The following is a 22,057-nucleotide window of genomic DNA, read 5'->3' as shown; positions in this document are numbered from 1 at the left end:
AAATGGGGGACTCCTCCTCTCACTTACTCTCACTAAATGTCACTAGCGGTTCTTCCCTTAGATAAAATGAGAACTAACAAGCACACTCGTGATTGACACTGTTTTGTTGTTAACTCATTACCTCGCCTTTGTCCTGTAGCTTTGATGGAAACACTTCACTGTACAGAGCACAGCTAGAGCAGAAATCTTACCTACTCCCTCTACTAGATTTTCTTGTTATTCCTGAGTTTACAGAACACATTCCTCCATATCTAAAATGATTTAACCACCATTTCCACTAGGTCAGCTAGACACATTGCTAAAAAGCAAATAGGAACACTGGTCATCTACTTCCCTTGGCTTTTGCAGAATGTTTTGTGTTCAAGAGGGGTATAGTGGTAATTGTTATAGCTTTTAGCACTTACTGAGTTCATAATATGTCTCACACAATGTAGTCAATGCTTTATAAATGCTTCAGTCCTTGATATCAACATTTAAAAAAGACATTACTACTGCCATTTTATAGATGAGCATCAATGTGCTTGCTTTCAAATTTAGGTACTTTAAGAAATGATAAGCCGTTCGGAATGACAAAACAGCAAAACAAAAACAAACAAAAAACAGAATAGTGAAAACAATCCTCAACAGTAAAAGAATTTCTGGGGGAATCACCATCTGTGATCTCAAGTGGTGTAACAGAGCAGTAGTGATAAAAACTGTATGATATTGGTATAGAGACAGGGAGGCAGATAAATGGAATAGAACTGAAGACACAGAAATGAACCCAGACACCTATGGTTACTTGATCTTTGACAAAGGAGCTAAAGACGTCCGGTGGAAAAGGATAGCATTTTCAACAAATGGTGCTGGTTCAACTGGATGTCAGCATATAGAGGAATGCAAATCGACCTATTCTTAATGCCCTGTACAAAGCTCAAATCCAAATGGATCCAGGACCTCCACATAAAGCCAGATACACTCAAACTAATAGAAGAAAAAGGGGGAAGAGCCTCGAACACATGGGAATAGGTAAAAATTTCCCGAACAGAACACCAGTGGTTTATGCTCTAAGATCAAGAATTGACAAATGGGATCTCATAAAACTGCAAAGCTTCTGTAAGGCAAAGGACACTGTCATTAGGACAAAACAGCAACCAACAGAGTGGGAAAGGATCTTTACCAATCCTGTATCTGATAGAGGGCTAATATCCAATATATACAAAGAATTCAAGAGGTTCGACTCCAGAGAATCAAAGAACCCTATTAAAAATGGGGTACAGAGCTAAACAAAGAATTCTCAGCTGAGGAATATTGAATGGCTGAGAAGTACCTAAAGTAATATTCAATATTCTTAGTCATCAGGGAAATTCAAATCAAAACAACCATGAGATTCTACCTCACACCAGTCAGAATGGCTAAGATAAGAAATTCAGGTGACAACAGATGCTGGCAAGGATGTGGAGAAAGAGGAACACTCCTCCATTGTTGGTGGGATTGAAAGCTGGTATAACCACTCTGGAAATCATTCTGGAACTTACTCAGAAAATTGGACATAATAGCTAGAAGCTGGAAAGAACCCAGATGCCCTTTAACAGAGGAATGGGTACAGAAAATGTGGTACATCTACACAATGGAGTACTACTAAGCTATCAAAAACAATGACTTCATGAAATTCATAGGCAAATGGATGGAACTAGAAAATATCCTGAGTAAGGTAACCCAGTCTCTCTCTCTCTCTCTCTCTCTCTCTCTCTCTCTCTCTCTCTCTCTCTCTCTCACACACACACACACACACACACACACACACACACACACACGCACACACATGGTATTCACTCACTGATAAGTGGATATTAGCCCAAAAGCTCAGGTTACCCAAGATATAATCCACAGACAACATGAAGCTGAAGAAGGCCAACCAAAGTTTCGATGCTTCAGTCCTTCTTAGAAGGGGGAATAAAAATATTCATAGGAAGCGATATGGAGGCAAAGTTTGGAGCAGAGACTAAAGGAAAGGCCATCCAGCATGGGTTGGGGGAGGGGAAAAAAAAGGAAAGGCCATCCAGAAACTGCCCCACTTGGGGATCCAGCCCATATACATACAACCAACAAACCCAGACAATACTGCTGATGCTAAGAAATGCATGCTGACTGCAACCTGAAATAGCTGTCTCCTGAGAGGCTCTGCCACAGCATGACAAATATAGAGGCGAATGCTGGCAACCAACTATTGAACTGAGGATGGGTTTCCCATTGGAGGAGTTAGAGAAAGTATTGAAGGAGATGAATGGTTTTGCAACCCCATAAGAACAATGCCAACCAACCAGAGCTCCCGGAGACTAAACCACTACCCAAAGAGTACATGAACAGACCCATGGCTCCAGGTGCATGTGTAGCAGAGGATGGCTTTGTTGGACACCAATGGGAGGAGAAGCCCTTGATTCTGCCAAGTCTGGACCCCCCAGTGTAGGGGAATATCAGGGCATGGAGGTGGCAAAGGGTGGGTAGTTGGGAGAAAGGGGATAACATTTGAAGTGTCAGTAAAAAATATCCAATAAAAAAAGAAAGTCAAGCTGTACTTCAAACTTTAATCTTTGATCGTTGCACCCTCCTACTCTTGACTACCTAGTGTTTGGAGGCACTGAAGCGGCCACTAGCACAGACACACACACACACACACACACACACACACACACACACACACGGCGCCTTCATAATAAGAGCTTACTGAATGCAGTGATGTTCTTTAGCTGAACATACATAATTAATTTTCTCACAAATCAATTTAACAGTTAAATAATGCAGTACCAGCTAATGGGCTCTTGGCTGGCTAAACATTGTGAGAAATACTGCCCCGTATACTCACCCTAAAGAATGAAGATGAACAACTCGGCTGGTTACGTAACACTGTTCAACAACATAAATAAAAGACTCCTCTTGTTTTGGCAATTGTTCTGTACTCTTCTAAGCTTTTGCTAATTCAGACTTCCTCCAATCTAACAGATGCCAGCAGTTTAAAAGCAGCTCAAAAACTCATATTTATATCTGGTGCTCAGTCTTGAATAAAATGGGCCCGCAAATGCACAGGGAGATGGGGGAATGCATAACTTAAAAATGGAATTTATTTCCAGACTTCTAAACACAGATTTCCAATAAATGTCCACTTAGAGAACCATTTCATTAAGCTAACTGCAGCCAAAAACAAGTTCCCTGGTGTTCCTTTGAGAATTTTATTTTCTAAAATGAATCATTACTTTTCGATGTTTTGGCTTGACAATCCCCCCCATTCCCCCCTCAGTTGTGTAATTTTGAGTTGTCGCTCAAATTGCTTGTATTTCAAGAGAACTGTTCTGAGACATTTCTGCTTTGGAATGAGACTGCTAATATGGTGGCATGGGTTTGGAGAAGTCCCCAAGCCACTAAGGTGCATTGCTCTGTCCTTTATAGAACTGGAGAGAGTCTTGGCTTCCTCATTCCAATTAAGCTTTAGCAGACCCTGAAGACTGATTCTGGGGGTGCCTGAAATGAACTCGTAATGAACAAGATGGATAACAGTGGCCATAAGAGGAGGCCAGGGAAATGAAAGTCAGGCCGCTGTGAAGCTTCCTTCCATCTGTGGTTTGCAAAATAATCCCACAATTTGCAAGCCAGTTCTTAACCACATGAACCCCATCCCCAAGTATAGATATGAAGACTACTCACAAAATACTAATGGAACTGGAAGGATTTTGAAGCAAAGCACCAGAAGAAGAATTTCTAACATATGAACGCCATGTAGGCAAAGGACATTTGAGAACAACTATTTCAAAATTCAGTGCACGCAAGGTCATCAGGCTTTCCTATCTTTGGTTAAATACTCACACTCAAAGAAAGAGCTATTGTGTTTACTTAAAGGTGCTATCATGAAACAGATCTGCTAATGAGCAGAGAACCCCCCCAGTTAAGTACTGCATGCTTTCATGTCTGATTGAAAGATGCTCAATGTAGTAGGCATATGTTAATTATAGCTTCAAAAATATTAGATACAATAATGATGATGACAAGACACATGGTGTCATCAACATCATTTACTTTATCCTTGATAGGGTGCTAAGGCAACTCAAATAAGTGATCATTTCAATTTCAAGGCAACAGTAAAAGGAGTATCATTATTAATAACAGCAAGTACTAACCTTTGTAGGTTTCTTACCTTAGAATGACATACGAAGAACATTGCAGGGTTATAAGTGGGTACTGCAATCGTCCCCAGATTATAACTCTGATAAGCAACTGGTGGGAAATTTATTCAAGTTTCAAGGCCAGCAAAGATCTCAATTCATCCATTTGACTCCAAGGTCTGACCTTTCCAATATTCTGTTGTCCACTCTCTTGCACTGTTCTTGGAGGTAAGTTAACTGTGGTTCAAGTACAAAGTGTCTCCAAACTGGGCCCTTGACAGATCAAATCTTAGTCAGGGAAGTCAATTGTGCATTCCTTGATTTATTATCCGGGGTACCTAGGACCAAGCATAGAATTAGTCATAACCCAATGTAAAAATGGTACTCTAAGAAAAACTAAAGACAATGATGACTATCTCAAGGGCCAGACTTCTGAGAATGTGGCCATGAACCATGAAACATTGGTGGCTTCTCCTTCATTTTGTTATTCTTGGCAATGATATCTGAAGGGATATAACTTTTTGAAGATAAATGGAGTATTGATGTTTTCAATATCTTCTATTCACATTTATCATTTTTATTTCTGAATTTAATTTTTTTTGCATATATTAGTGTTTTGCCTGCATCTGTTCAGGGAGTAAGAGGACATTTTATCTCCTATAAGTGGAATTACAGGTACTTGTGAGCCACCATATGGGTGCTGGAAATCAAACCTGGGTTCTTTACAAACAAGCTTATGCTCTAAACCACGGAGACAATTCTCCAGCCCCAACAAGTGTCTTTCTTGAAAACTGAACTTTAGATTACGTTTGCTCTACGTTTGGACGGAAAGTAGAATGTGTATTTTTATATGTTATAATAACACCACCCTTTATTTTTTATTTTCTAACACATACTTCTTTCAGAGTTGACTTTACATAATATAAATCTTCCCTCAGTAGGGTTTTTATATCACCACTAAAACCTTCCTGGTATTATTGAGGATAATAATATTTATTGCATACATATGACTCTTTCACTTAATTCCTGCAATGTCTACTCCTAATTACCAATCATTATCCTTATTTAAAAATAAAAAAACCTTAGGTCTAGAGAAGGTCTGATGTCTTTGTCTAATATGACAAGGCCAATTGATTTAAGAAATTAATATCTTCTACTTAAAGAGGGCTTGGGGCAGTTAGCTCAAAGTGGCATACTTCTAAGTTAGTTGCTGACTCCACTGTATTGATGATGTAAGAGTTCAGAAATTGCAATTAAGTCAGTTTTCTCTAGAGGAATCCATAGGTCAGATTTCTATTCATAAGGGCAAGTATTTGATCTCTGAATATTCTGTGCAAGAACACCAGGAAACCTTTAAGGGTCCCATAGTTAGGACCACTATGTTTCTTTAGAGCTATTTCTTTACTTGTCATTGAAAGAAACTTGTTATTATTTTATCGACAGGTTCCATTATGTTCGATACAGGAAGACAACTTGCAGTGTTTTTACTAGGTAAGGAACTTGTTTCAGATTAGTTTTTCTAGGTTCTAGTGAGCACTATTTAAATTCTTTTAAAAGAAGAAAACATAGGACTCAGCAAAAGGAGGGGGGTTTCTCATCACTTTGTAGTGACCTCTGAGAGACACACTGCCCCAAGAAGAGGCCAGGTGGATTTGATGGTGGAAGCCAACTTTGATTTTAGATATGAAGATTTATCCAGTTCTGATAACTGACATAGACCACATTTTCATGCTTAGAGATTTATTCTAAGTTAGACAGTTGGAGTTATCCAGAGCCTCTGTAGCATTGTATCACTGAGGGAAATTATACACATTTGTAATCTGAATTGTTAAGATTATAGCCTGGAATCTCAATTTGCTGCTTTCTAAGTCTGGCATGTCTTGGAGCAAGCCCAGCATTGTAACCCTCAAAGAACAATGCAGAGTGGAGAAATGAGAGGAGAATTCTGATTTCCTTTGAGCCTCTGGATCTCACTGCCTTAACAGTAAACACCCTGGGAAAGCTGTAGCATGTGAAATGATCAGTTTCTCCTCTTCCCTCCTAAAGCCACATCAGGTTAGGCTGTCATCATTTGCAATTATAATTATTCCAAGTAACCCAGCAAATCTGCAAAGATTTGTGCGCTCTCTCTCTCTCTCTCTCTCTCTCGCTCTCTCTCTCTCTCTGCCCTTCTCTTGCGAGAAGTACATCTGTAAGAGGTTCTGATAATAAATTGAAAGCTGGAAAACATGTCTTATTCTTGCTTTCCTCATCCACACAGAAATAGTAGATCCAAATGGCAACATTTCCATACTGTCAACAAACATACAAACACACATGCCTTCTTATGTATATAAATATGCAGTCACCCTGAGCTTAGATGCCTGGCCATGCAGCTAATGCATAAAAAGAATCACTACTCTGTTTAAAGCTGCTGGTGAGACTTTGTTTCTTTTTTAACAACACAAGAAACTGTTTCCAGTTTCATCTTTACAAATTGCTCTCAATTGTGACATTTATCTTTCATCCCAATCAAGTGTAATTTACCAGAAAGATTGCAGAGTGTGTCTGTATTTAAAATGTGGGGGGTGTGGAGTGAGGGTTATAACAATCTTTTCTACACCAAAATTCTTTGAGGCCAGCAAGGCGCAGACAAGCTCATCAGTTTATAATGGCTCCCTTGAACCTCATCTGCCTCCAAAGTCAGATGAGCAGTTAATGGGAAGTTTTGCCGGGCTGCTTCAGAGAAAATCCATCAAAATGATTTTGGAGTCTGGGGCTGTGTTGGACTTCAGGCATTTGACTGAAAACCACATGTTAACGTAGGATAATTCAATCACTCAGTTAGGGATGGAGATGCAAAAGGGCAGGAAGGGAGTTCTCAGACTATGGTAGGATGACACCCTTGGCTTCTTCTCATCCGGCAGTTGCCCAAACCTGATCTCAATAATGGAGCTTTCTCCTTAGCTCAGGAAGGACAGAGAATCTGTTTTCCCCTTAAAATATATTTTTCCATTAAAAAAGTTGTTTACTAATTCAAGGTTGTGTCCTACCAATTCTTTGGTTTAAAATATGTTTTAATATAACAGTGAAGATATTGAATCATACTTTTAAAATGTATCAAATAGAAAAAAGTACCTTAAAAATTTATCAGCCTTATGTGATCTGGTAACTAATCATTATTCTTGGCAGTGATGACAATATGGATTTTAGACAGTTGCATTTATAGAAAGCTGTCTACACACTTAGAAGGCACTATATTAAATGCTTTGTGTATTCCAGCCTCACTCAACACTGGCATTTACAGCCTGCTACTATCTACCGTTTACGGGTTAGGGAATAAAACACTTGGAAGTCAAGGAACTTGTGTAGGATCACAGTGTCATAAAGAGGAAGACTTCACTGTTTCTGTACAAACGATCGTGTCCTTCAGAACACTAACAGACCTGCCATTCAGAATCAGGAAAAGTGATGTCCGCAAGCTTTTCAGAGAGTTTCCAAACTACACCTGAGAATGATCGCTAGCCAATACTGACAAAGCAATGGAGGAATTTATTGGCCTGTTATTCTGCAAAGTTATAGGTGTAGCAATGCTGAATAAGAAAGAGCTGCAGGAACTGAGAAGTCCTTTCTAATATTATGGATAATAAAATTGTAACCCACTCAGCATTCTGGATAATTGGACAGCAGGCTTTGGGGGGAGAGCACTCTCTCCTATATTTCACTGACATCGTGTTTTCTTCTGGGTAAGAAAGAACAGGGCTTTCTCTTCCCAACTTGTCTCATCTCTTACTTCTCAGAAAATTACTCTAGGATAAATTCTCTCAACTTCAAGAGATTGTCAAATCTCTGGTTTTCCTTATAATTCCAGGCCAAATACCCAAGAAAAGCAAGAAACAAATGCATCACAGGGAGATTTTATTTTGCCACTAAGTATACCACAGCCTGGTTACGTACTTTAGTTTAAATGTGTTACCCAAATTCACATCTTTCATCTTTGAAACCTGACCACTGATGTAGAAACTGGACTAGAAAAACTGTTTAGATTATGAAATGTCTTTGAGAATGGGATAATACTGTTATGAAGGTGATAAGTGGGTCCTTATTAAAAGGTGATATTTTATCATCTATCTATCTATCATCCGTCTATCATCCATCTATCTATCTATCTATCTATCTATCTATCTATCTATCTATCTATCTATCTATCAATCTATCATCTCTCTCCTTCACTTTCTTTATGCTGGTTCTTACCCTAGGATGATGTAATGAGAAATTATTTGCCCAACACTAACCCTTTGATTTTAGAATATCATAGCTGCATAAATTTCTAGTCATTATCAATTTCCTAGTCCTGTAATAGCAGCCCACAAAGCACCAAGACAACAGGGCAGCCTACAGTTAGTAGAAAGATTTCTCTGTGTCTCTCAAGATCTTGAACTCTCCATATTCAACTCACTTAGGTGGGTCCCACTCCTTCAGTGAAAATGGCGTCTGTGATTTGCTTCTAGCTGATGGAAACCCACTAGGTTACTGGATTGTTAGAGTATGATCACTTTCTTTGCAAGGAGTTTCTCCCAGCCTGGCTTTAGGCAGCAAGCTGAACTGTAGTGAAATACCTGCAGGAAGGACCACATAGTGAACTGTGGTCCATAACTAGGAAAATATATCCATATTCTTGCAGTCTTCACAGAAATAAATTCTGCAAATAAGTAAAGAGCTTGGAAAGAGATCCTTCAGTTCTGATGAGTTCCTGGCCCTAGTTAACGTCTTGATTGCAACCTTATAGACATCTATGTGGAACTTCCCACTAGGCTTTGTATGTTCTTAGGTACAATGCTGCTAATTGTTACCAAGAAATAGATAAGGAAACTAATGGGTTGTGGCTTCAAAGGGGATTGACATTCTCTGTGACTAGGAGAACCCAATGGAGGGTCAGATTTTGGAGAAGAAGAAAACAAGATGAGTTAGAATTCCACATGCTGGTTTTGGGGTGGCTGAGTTCCCAAATGAATGATGTGTTGGGGATGAAAGACATTAAGTATTAGGGGACACAGTGAAAAGGTAGAACTGGAGGACCTTAGTTCTTGCAACTAGGGTTCCTTAGAATCAAAATCTCGGGGGAGGGAGGTTACTGGCAGTGAGCTGGGATAAACACTTGTGTGTGACAGGAAATTCACAGACTCTGGAGGAGCATGTGAGTACAGTGTGAACACAGGAATGACTTCTGCTGACTCCTTGTATACATGCTGAAGCTGACATGGGCTAGACAACGGAGACAACTTCATATTCCTCCACTGTCACACAGCTGTGCTGGGAATGTGTGACCTTGAGTTAGTTTGAGTTAGTTGTCACACAGCAGTGCTGGGATGTGTGACCTTGAGTTAGTTAGTTTGAGTTAGTTGTCACACAGCAGTGCTGGGAATGTGTGACTCTTCACTTGAAAAGAATACCCCAAGAGTGGTAAGAATCTGGGTGTTTTAGTTGGCAGCACTTCCTGTAGCTGGGCATATAGACTCATCAATGGTCAAGAGAACCTGGGTCTCTGTGACATGCTACATATCAGTTGCTGAAGCTATGACTGTGGTAGAGTCTTCTTAGGTAGGGAACTGAAAAGAAAAAGGGAGGTATGGAATCTTGGTGAACACTGGGGTCATTTTGTGATTAATGAGGAGAGATTGATGAAGAGCGAAGTAAATCCATATTTAAGTTTTATGGAAGATGAGCAATACTTTAAGGTTTTAGTAGAGAGTGGTAAGCCAAATGGGATTTATATAGTTTACTTGTATCCAATTTGATATCATATACATTCATATTTTAAAAGTAAAAGTGAACGGCATTTCCTAGTATATGGGGCAGTATTCTTTCTAACTGACAAAGAGCCCCCTGTTTGTCCTTACAACTCTGTAAATTTTACTGAGCATGTAGTAAGAATCATATACTGCCATGTCGATTCCTTATTGTTGGGTCACCAAAGTCTTCCTTGTCTTTTTTTCTTAAACTTTCATTTTTTGGATATGAAATCATGCTTCATTCTTCCAGACCTGTTTCCTTAACTTCTGAATTCATGCTGTCCTTTGTAGCATTCTGCATTCATTACTCACTTATGAATTTATAAACTAGCCCCATGTTGGATGGCTCTTTTCCTTTGAAACTCCCAGGGTTCCTGAGGATGAGATTGTATTTTACATGGTGTCTGCCACCTTCAACAGTGGCCTTATTAGCTACTATTTGTTAAATATTGTGAGGAAACCATATCCCTCACTCCAAATTTACGTTTTGAAGTGTTAAACATCAATATCTCAGGAAGCAAATATATTTGGAGATAGGGTCTTTAATTAAAATGGATTAAGTTTATACTAGTGTGATGTCTTCAATATGGCAGATGTCTATATATGAAGAAGAGTGAGAACAAGCCATAAATGAAAATACAGATCAGGCACATGAAGGCATAAAAGAAAACATCTATCTTCAAGCCAATAAAAAGAACTCTGAAAAAAAACTAAACCTGGTTATTCCTTGATCTTGGACTTTTAACCCAAAGAACTGTGAGAAATGCTTTCCTATAAGCCACTTAGTCTTAGTTAAAAAAATAGCTTTAAAGGTTCATTTTTATTTTATGTTTATGAATGTTTACTTGCATATACAAATACTTTTGTGCCTGATGCCTTCAGATGGGAGAAGAAGATATCAGGTCTCCTGGAACTAAAGTTACAGGGAATGGTGAGCCCTAATGTAGAGTCCTGGGAATTGAACTCTGCCAGAGCAATGAGTGCTCCTAACCTCATGGCCATCCCTCTAGTCACTACGGTAAAGCTTTATGCTTACTCTAGCAAAATCCCATACTGGATCGTTGATTGAAGATAATCTTTCACACTGGTCTCTCTTCAACTCTTTTTTCCCCATTGTTTTCCACATGTCAAATGACAGCTTTCTTTTTATAAGATGACTATACGATATATGCAAACACATTTTATTGTTTTCAGAAACATTATTTATTACTTCCTGCAGCCTTTCTTGGCATAACCTTTCTTGCCAAGGTGCCCGGTTTTTAACCTCTACATTTATGCCTGTGCCAACATCCATATAACCCTCTCCAATATTTGCACTGATGCTGTTGATGAGTAAAGGGGAGAACCTGTTCCAGCAGCCATGGGGTCCATAAATTTCAGTGAGCTCCTTATTTTCTTTTCTGGTGCATAATTTGGTTCTAGAAAATTATCGTTTAATCAGCAGTAATGACTCTCATATTTCTGCAGCACTGCTTATTAATCTTCCTGCCTAGTAGAGAGAAAAGGTCTTCGCAATGCGAACACAATGTAGGCTGAGAAACAGAGCAGTGCAGAGAGAAGACAGGTTACCACTTTCTTCTGCCTTACATATCGATAGCCCCAACAGTCATAGAGACAAAATAATTACTGTGTCCCACCCACATGCACTAAGTCCAACACTCCACTGAGACGCAGTCAAATAAGGAAGTGGTTTGCTTGGTTTGCTAATGTTATAAAATCCCAAACATTCTGCCCCTTGGTCTGTTTGTGTCTTCACACCTTTAAATGGCCAAGGTCTCCTCATCCTGGCACCTATCTCTGCCCTGGTCATACATCACTGTCCTGGTTCACCATGCTCTGGTCACAGTCTTCTTTTGCCTCCTTGTTATCTCCAGCCAGTTCATTTCTGCCTCTGGGCTTTTATGTTTACTCTTGGTTCTAGCTGTGATCATGTTCCCAGTGTCTCTTGTCTGATAATTCTGGATTTTAGGGCATATTTTATTGACACATTCCATATAAGATTTTTCCTTACTACCCCAAGAAATCTCCACAATTGATCCCTTAATGTCTCCCTAAAAATTAGTAACATTTATCTTCAGACCACTAGTCACAAGGACCTGTATGCTTGTAATGGATAACTTGTTAGTTTCTTCATAATGTTTGGGAGGACAAAACCAAGGCGATTCAGACTATGGTGCATGTGGGTTGAGAGCTTGTTGCAAAAGACATTTTTACACCCCGCTTCTGCCGCCTTCAGTAATTTATCACTCATTGTGTTCTCTGATCCTCTATCTACCAGGAAGGAATATCTAAAGGATGAAATTATCTCTCTTGGCCATTTCCACTGACATAATCCTGGAAAACAAAATTTAAGATATCCTTGCCAGTTTATATTCAGGCCATCCCCATCAGCTGGTCTCTAAAATACTTACCCACACTCTGACAAAGATCCATAAGTAACTTCTGGCTCTGTGAGCCAACCTTTATTGTGCTACTAATTGCTATGTGTGCCCCATGCAGTGCATGTCCATGTAATATTGGCCTCTTAGCACTCTACAGAAGGGCCTCAGTCCCGACCTAATTCTCTCTTCTTTTCTACTTGACTGCCTCTGACATACTTTAAATTTGTTTGCTTTCTTTTCTGTGAATAATTCACAGAATTCCATAAAGAATAAATGGAAATATGTACTCTACAAAAGCAAATAATAAAATTTAACATCTCAATGGAAGATCTATGTATCTACGAGTAATATACATATACCTGTTTATGTGTGTATAACATCTAGCCTCTAGAAGCTATTGAGTATTAATGATGTTTTAGTCACAAGTCCAAATGTGACATACATATTTACTTCAACATTATGGTGGATCAGAAATATAATGGAACAAGTCCGATGACCAATGACAGGGGCAAAATGAAGACTTGAATTTATACAATCTTATTTCAGAAGCATATTGTATTTATTACTACCCCCATTTATTCTACATTGGCATATTTTGTTAAGTACCTGTTAACTCTTTGTGCATGAATCATGCAATTATAATAATATACTGTTTCTGTCCCTCATTAAACTACATATACCTAATATGTACCAAATTACAATGTCACATGTAAGAACTACTATGATCGGTTCTTCCTGTTCAGCCGCCATTGGAGAGCTGCAGCCATGGCCCTGCGCTACCCCATGGCCGTGGACCTCAACAAAGGCCACAGAGTGATGAAAAACGTCAGCAAGCCGAGATACAGCCGCCGCCAAGCGGCTCACCAAGCACACCAAGTTCGTGTGGGACATGATCCTGGAGGTGTGCAGCTTCGGGCCCTATGAGCGGCATGCCATGGAGCTGCTCAAAGTGTCCAAGGACAAGGGAGCACTCAAGTTTATCAAGAAGAGGGTTGGGCACGCACGTCCGAGCCAAGAGAAAGAGGGAGGAGCTGAGCAACGTGCTGGCAGCCATGCGGAAGGCGGCCAAGAAGGATTGATGACCCCTCTCCCAATAAAAGATGGTTCTTACAAAAAAAGAACTACTATGATCAATTTCCATAATCTGATGGGTTAATATAATTTTCCCATATAGCAGTAATTATTTAATATGCTTTCAAAGTTGGTATATAAATCTAAAGGTCTTACTTCTACACCTAAACAGGCCTTGTGACCTCCATATTATCTTACAGCTAAAGACTGAAATGTTAAGGGTTTTCATCAAAATCAAGTTTAACTGTATCATGGTCCTGATATATCCTAGACACATCTGTCAAATAAGCTAGACTCTGGAGGAATCACTGCCTCCACCTGTCATTGGTGGCTTATCTGGCATGAAGCATTGTTCACATCTTGTCAGGAAAGACCACACAACTGTCTAAGAGATCGTAATATATATCAATGCAGTTGTATTTTTTATCCGCAGGTGAAAGTATGTGATTTTAGGAAGACAAAGCAATAAATGTGGTCATTTAAAGTTATAAAATAGGACATTTGATATTTCTGGACATAGAAAACAGCTTCTCTTAGACTTAGATTCCAAATACTTTAGCAACTGAATGGGGACTCCACAGAGGAAAACATCACCAGATAAACTTAATGTGACAAGAGAAATAATTCCCAAGGATTTCAATGGGAACTGAATTCACTCTGCTGTGCCTCTCAAGTCTTTAATGAACTAATAATACTCTTAAAACTTACACCATTAGCATGGAATTTATGGGGTAAGACCTCCAAGCCAGAGAGTCATAAAGGATGCTTGTGGGGAGAAGATGGCGAGGTTTCATCTGAAGAATATCTTTATATTCTAATTATGAAAGTCAGCTAAGAAAATAAAACACTAAAAGTTCTCAACTTGTATCAGTAAATCTTCTCACATAAGCATGAGTTCAAGTATGGTTCTTTCTAAATATTTAATTTTAGAGCATCCTAGTCTAGGGACCCACGTAATCATGAGCTCATGCCCAACTAAGAGACGCGATCTGGACCTACATGGAAAACAAAAACTTAATTGTTAGTCTCATGCTTTCTTCAAATCCTAAAGAAATGCAATTGACAATGTAATTTTTTCCTCAATGGCATTCTTATTGTGCTCAGTGGTCCTAATCTGTTTGTTAGCAGAGCTTTCCTGTGGAATGCTCTTCTCTGGGTATCACATGGCCATTGTTGTCTTGAAATCAGAGCAGAGGAGACCTTCACAAGATGTATTTCACTGAAATTCTCATAAGAAAGGCTGATGACCTGCCCCTCTCTAGAAGATATATAACAGTTGATGATTGCTTGGCTGGTGTGACTTAGTCTTTGGTCATATTATTTGATTATTTGCCTCTAAATTGCCCAGGTAGCATCTGGTCCATGATTTTGACATATTCTATACACATGAACAACAAGCTAACCTCAGGTAGAATGATTACCATGGTCTTTCATTGGTAATTGATCTATCCTGGAGTAAATATGCACCCTTCATGTTTTTCCAGGAAAGACCACACAACAGTCTGTTCTAATGTGTTTCTTTAGGGGGATTTCTTTAATTTCAATAAATTGTCATCTAATGCATATATATATATAGTGGCGAGACATATGTTACATTATTCTTTTATCTATTTTTAGACATGTAAAGTTTATTTTTCCTAAACCAACAGTGTATCTATCAAATAGTAAGTCATTTATTTCTCTTCTCTGGCTTGAGTTACTCCATTTATCTCAGATACTTTCAATAGAAACTATCTTTTAAAACATAAGTATTTTTTCTGAATATGGAGAAAAGGTAAAACAAAACATTTATAGCCAACAAACCACAAAGAATTACAAAGAAGCATGTTTACTGAGTACTTACTTCATGCTGGGAATGGCACTTAGTTGTTTGCAGGTATTATCTAACTTAATCTTCCCAATAAGTACAGGGAAATACATTTAATTTCAAAAATGAGGAAAATCAAAACACAAAGCTTAGATAGCTTTGGCCAAGATTGCACAGATGGCTTGGGGCAGAGCTGGCAGTTGGGCCCAGGCCATCTATATCCCATATGGAAAGCATCACCTGAATTTCATGTTATTGATGCAGACTTTTGCTAAAACAGGACCAGAAAAATCTCCATTTTTAGAAAGCAGAATTGATGGCGCTTCTTGCATTTTGACATGCAGGAGAATCAACTAGAGAGCTAATTTAAACACAAGTTCCTGTGCACCACCCCAGAGATGCTGATTCAGGCAGTCTGGCATGGGACCCAAGATTGTGCATAGATAACAAGCTCCCAGGTGATGCTAATATTTGGGGCCAGATTTGGAATAAAAAAACTTCTAAAATTTCGTGATTTGAGTGGTGAGGGTCATTCTAAGAACAGAGAACCTAGTCTTATCCTCAAATTATATGCATAATTATTTGGTGATCCTGAGATTAATATATCTGGGAAAGTTGTTCCAGGGTCCGGTCAAAGATCAGGAAAGTTTTAAGGAGGAATTAGGAAGTATCAGAGGTCAGTCATAGAATTCTGAGAGATGAGAGGGGAAACAAAGATCAGCTGAGAACTTAAGGGATGCATTTCTAACCCAAGGATTGGAGGTCTTAACCTGAAAATCAAGTGTCTGAGGAGGATTGGTTTCAGGGTCTCCATGAATACTAACATAAACCAATGCTTAAGACCCTGTCACAAGATGATGCAGAGTGTGTACAGAGGCTACACTTATCCTCTTGTGTACATTAAATCATCTCTGAATTATCTGTAAGACAATGTAAATACTGTACAAAGAGTTGCTATACTGTTTGTTCAGAGAATAATGAGCACAAAAAGTCAATGTATGTTTAGTGTAGCAAAAATTAATTTTCTTTCCAGCACTTCCAAACAGTTGTTGGTCTAAAAACACAAACACAGAAACCTTAGATATTAAGGTGTTTCCTAGACCCAATGTGGCAAGCTGCAGTGAGTTGGGTTGTCATAACAAACTGGGCATTTCAAACAGTACAGTGTCTACGAAATCAATCAGGCCCTAGACACACAAGCAGTACCAAGACCAAAGAACATTCTTCAGAGAAGCATGTTCAAGGTTGAAGTCATCAACAAAATATACAGAATGTTGATGCCTATGGTAGCAGTAGACTAAGTAGGCCAGTTCTCACCTTCTTGGCCACACTTTATCAGTTGAAGTAAGATGATGAAGCCTATTGACCTGTTTTATAGGATGAATAGAACGTTTGTAATATGGTTGTTGTTGGAGATTATTACACAGGTAAAAGAAGTACACCCCCAAGATTTGTAATTCATGAACCACACAACCTCAGTCAGAATGTTCTATAATAGCTGGAGACCTTCATCTGCCTGAAAAGTCTGCTCAGTCAGTGTGTTTAGTTACCATATATTCTACAAATGCAAAATAATGGACATGCTGACTTTAGGGAATCAGGAAAAGCATTCACCATTCTAAATAATGCTTTTGTCCATATGCTCCCAGAATGCAATATGTCATTTATAGCCTTCCATAGCATATATAACAGAAGTCTTCCCATAAAGTATTCAAAACTGGAGACTACATCAAAGACATCTTTCTTATTCCTCTATAATCCTTTCTTTGCATAGCTCAACATCAGGGGAAAAGCCAGACCTGGGTGACCATGACTTCTCTTTCACAATAGCCAGTCTTCCATTATGATCTCATATCAAAACACATTTAAATAATCTTTTGTGGGTATGCTAGGATTTCATGTATTTATTGAACTATCTGAGAAATTTTATTAAATATTTGCTTTTATGTGTCAGAGATTACACTCATAATTATAAGCCAATATTCTAGTTTGTCATCCCCCACCACTCCTAACACAAGTGATCAGTGTGGGTTTTTGGAGAGTGTATATTTTTTACCTTGGTTGTTTTTTTCAGGATCAAACTCTACACAATATTGTATTTACAGTTTTGGCAGTGTTTTATGAAAAATATACCAGTGTTTTTGCCTGATTGGTTTATAACCACACAATTTTTGTATCCCACACTCTGAATGCTTCTGTTCTGTTTATTGCCCATTGTTTGCCATTTCTCCTGTGTAAGTTTCCAAGTATCTCCCCCAACTTCATCTCTGAATTCATGACTGTTGCCATGTTCTTTGTCATAAAGTTTCTCCAACTTCAAGCCTTCATACCAACGATGTCTGTACTTAGAAGGTTGAGAGACTGAATCTTAACAACCATTGATACAGAATAAGCTCTCTACAAATATTTTAATGTGCTGAAAGCTGTAAAGTGCTATTCATGTCACACATATTACACAGAGGTCCTCCAAGCAATGACAAGCCTGCTGCAGGCCTGACTATTGGCCCACACAGTTTGGGTGCATTTGAGAGTACGCTTTAACTTTGATTACTATAATATAAATCTGTAGTAGTTTCCTTATGGAAGAAGTGCAAAACCAATACAAAATTATTTCTTCTTTCAAACTGCTCCATATAGAGTTGACCCCTATGAAGAAAATTTTATTCTACAAAGAAAAGAAAATTCAGGTTCTGGCTTTGCAGTTAAATACACACAGCCAGATTGTGTGCACATTGAATTTGACCATGTGTGGGGAGGGGAGGAAAAGAGTTGGAAATAGTGGTGAGAAAATATGACAGCCTGAGCCTCAAACCCCTTGTTATTCATTGAAGCAAATGTCCAACGTTTTCAAATTATACATCTTTTGTTGAAAGAATTGTAGTATCCCTTAAGGCGTAGCAAAATGGGAGTGAGCCTATCGTGGAGAGGAGACCTAAGAACCAGCCTTCTCTGCTGGCTGAAATACAGTGTTTTTCTTTTAAAATAACACTAAAGAAACATGAACCTTTAAACCCACATATTTGCAGCTTTACACTATAATTTATTTCTCTTGGCAACAGTTACAATGATCCTAGACTTATGTAGAGGAGAAAAAAATAATTACTTTATTTGAAATGACCAAAATGCTGAGAGAGAAAATATACGATTTTGATTTCTCACTACTAAAAGAAAATAAACTATGGGAGCATAACATCCCATGTTCCCTTCCCTTGAGAATTCTAAATGATAATCACAGAACATTGTGTTAGATATTCAATTATTTGAAATTGAGTGGAAGGCTGAGATTTCTCAAATCCGACCCAATAAAAAGATTTATGAAATCATAGTATAAAGGGGGAGGGGGATGACAGGTTTTAGAATTTCCAGCATGGGGTAAAGACACCACATGCTTATTGGCTAACAGGAAGGAAGTTATGTTTTGGAGTATGACAGTTTTCCTCTGTTTGGTTCATGGACAGAAACGACAGAATTTAAGCTTCTCTCTTCTTCAGCAAATCACTAATTGGTGACTTTGTAATTTGTTTTTTAAAAATGAGACTCATTTAAAATTCAGGGATGCTTATTAATATTCAGGAGATCTGATGACAACAACAGGAGGGGGAACGACTTCTCATTCTGAGCAAATGCCACCAGAGTGTCGTTTTTTTTTTTATTTAAAACTTATAACTGAAACACTCGATGGCATGGAATAACATAAGCTACCATCAGGATGTTCATGTGTCCCTGGGACATGTTCTTCTTAAAGGCAGGACTTGGAGTCTAATGGTTGCTTTGCTGGGTTACTTTCTCTGGAGTTGTAATGAATAAAGAAGTTTTTGAGAGAAGACAAACTTTTGTAAAATGTACTGATTCTCAGCTTCTTTTCCAATAGTAACGCAGGGCTGTTTCCTGTTCTCTTCAAATGCTGCACATTTCCATCCATATGAAATTAATCTGGGCCACAAAGATGGCTCTGAGAACAAAGATACTTATTCTGTGGTAAGCCTGATGATATGAGTTCTACCCTCAGAACTCAGTGCAAGGAGAGAGAACCAACTCCTGAAGGCTATGGACTGAACTGTTGACCTATGTGCAGATGCACACACACAGACACACAGACAGGGACACATATGTGTGCACCACACGCATGCACATAATAATAATAATAATAATAATAATAACAATAATAATAAATAGTAATAATAATTTAAAACAAGAAAACATCTACTCATACTACAAAATGTAATAAGTATATCGAAGCAAAGAAAGTGACGCGCCCACAGTTGGTCTTTGGCTTTTCCTAAGGTAGAATTCTTCCAGCTCACCCTCCTATGTGTGAGGAGAGAAGGGACAGAAACAGAGATACTCTTATGTTTGATTGTCATCATGTCCTAAGTACTTCTCTTTTGCTTGGAGACCATCTCAAAGTAGCATCATCAATTATCACTGATACTTTATCTTTGGTTACTAAACTGTCTCTTTACTGTTGCAAACACTTAGGCATTTTACAAGATATACATCGACTATGTTGTTTTTTGCCAAACTGCTCTTATCACAACTACCTGCCAAAGCCAACACTCCCTCAAACTCCATTGTAGCTCTTCTTCCTCCCTACCTCTTCTCTTTCATTAGACTTACTGGATCCAACTTTTCAAGATTCTTTCCTCTTCTGGTAGGCTATGCTGAGTTCCCTCTCAGACCATTGACTTTTGAACTCCCCTGCCTTTTGTAGATCTTCACCTGCGTTTCACTGAGAAACAAACTAAGAAAAGTGTTCAAACTCACTTCCCATGCTGTGTTCTGTATGCCATGTCAGAACCTTGGTATTAGTCTTACACTCTTCTCCATAATTGAACTTGTTGTAACTTACAGAAAGATGGTCTGTGTTGTTTACTGTTGAGTTGTATAGCAGAATATGGCCAGCCAGGTTACAGAGCCTTGAGTAGTGCTGCTTGCTAGTGATAATAAGCATGATACATATTTATCGTGTTTTTTAAAAACACTATTTTTCTCTCTTTTTAATTAATTTAATTTTTATCAGTTATTTTATTTATTTACATTTCAAATGTTATCCCCTTTCCTGGTTTCCCCCAGATCCTGCAACCTCACCCATCATATTCCCTCCCCCTATTTCTACGAGGGTACTCCCGCAACCATTCACACACTCTTGCCTCACCAGCATAGCATTCATCTACACTGGGGCATTGATCTGTCAGAGGACCAAGGGCCTTCCCCCTCACTGATGCCAGATAAGGCTACCCTCTGCTACATATGTAGCTGGAGCCATGGGTCCCTCCATGTGTACTTTTTGGTTGGTGGTTTAGTCCCTGGAGGTTCTGGGATTGGGGTCTCTGTGTTCCGTCTAATGGTTGAGGAAAGCATCCACATTTGTATTTGTCAGGCTCTGGCAGAGCCTCTCAGGAGACAGCTATATCAGGTTCCTGTCTGCAAGCACTTCCTGGCATCAATAATAGTGTCTGGGTTTGGTGGCTGCATATGGGATGGATCCTCAGGTGAGGCAATATCTGGATGGCCTTGCCTTCAGTCTCTGCTCTATTTTGTCCCTGTATTTCCTTTAAACAAAAGCAATCCTGGGTTAAATTTTGAGATGGATGGGTGGACCCATACCTCAAACAAGGGCCATGCCTAACCTCTGGATATGGTTTCTATAGGATCTCTCTCCCTTTTGTTGGGTATTTCAGCTAATTTCATCCCCATTGGGTCCTGGGAGTCTCTTGCTTTCCTGGCATCTGGGACTTTCTGGTGGCTACCACTAGTTCCCCATCCTGCATTGCTACACACCTCTGTTCAATTTGCTGACCCTCTGTACATCTCCCCTGTCTCCTCCCACACCTGCTCCTGTTCACCATTTTTTCCTCTCCCACTCCTCTCTTCCTCCCAAGTTACTCCCACCCTCTATACCCCATGATTATTTTGTTCCCCCTTCTAAGTAGGACTGAAGTACCCACACTTTGGTCATCTTTCTTCTTGAGCTTCACATAGTCTCTGAGTTATTATTTTGTGGGTATTCCAAGCTTTTTTCCTAATATCCACTTATCAGTGAGTGCATACCATGTGTGTTCTTTTGTGACTGGGTTACCTCACTCAGGGTGATATTTTCTAATTCCATCAATTTGCCTAAGAATTTCACGAAGTCATTGTTTTTAATAGCTGAGTAGTACTCCATTGTGTAAGTGTACCACATTTTCTGTATCCATTCCTCTGTTGAGGGACATCTGGGTTCTTTCCAGCTTCTGGCTATTATAAATAAGGCTGCTCTGAATATAGTAGAGTGTGTGTCCTTGATATATGTTGGAGCACCTTTTGGGTATATGCCCAGGAGTGGTACAACTGGGTTCTTAAGTAGCATTATGTCCAAAGTTTAATGCCATTGTAGCACTTGTAGAGACCACACCCAGAGGTTAGGCATGGCTCCCAGTTGAGGGATGGGGCCATACACACATTTCAAAAATATTAACCCAGAACTGCTCCTATCTCAAGGAAATACAGGGACAATGAGTGGAGCAAAGACTGAAGGACAGGTCATCCAGAGACTGCCCCACTTAGGGATCCATCCCAATTTCAGAAACCAAACCCAGACACTATTTCTGATGCCAAGAAAGGCTTGCTCACAGGACCCTGGTATAGGTGTTCCCTGAGAGGCTATGCAGTAACCTGACCAATACAGATGAGGATGCTCACACCCAACCATCAGACTGAGCATAGGGACCCTAATGGAGGAGTTAGAAGAAGAACTGAAGGAGCTGAAGAGTTTTGCAACCCCATGTGAAAAACAACAATATCAATCAACCAGATCCACAAGAGCTCCCAGAGACTAAACCACCAACCAAAGAGCACACACAGAGGGACCCACAGCTCCAGCAGCATATGTAGCAGAGGATGGCTTTATCT

At 39.2% G+C, this 22,057-nt stretch overlaps 1 pseudogene; it reads left to right on the top strand.

Moving 5' to 3' along the window:
* Nucleotides 1-13,038: 13,038 nt before the first annotated feature.
* Nucleotides 13,039-13,367, top strand: Rpl36-ps14 (ribosomal protein L36, pseudogene; annotated as a pseudogene).
* Nucleotides 13,368-22,057: the final 8,690 nt, after the last annotated feature.

Source organism: Rattus norvegicus, chromosome 18 (assembly GCF_021556685.1).
Source record: "Rattus norvegicus strain SHRSP/BbbUtx chromosome 18, alternate assembly SHRSP_T2T, whole genome shotgun sequence".
NCBI lineage: Eukaryota > Metazoa > Chordata > Mammalia > Rodentia > Muridae > Rattus > Rattus norvegicus.
This window is presented reverse-complemented; position numbering and strand designations above follow the sequence as displayed.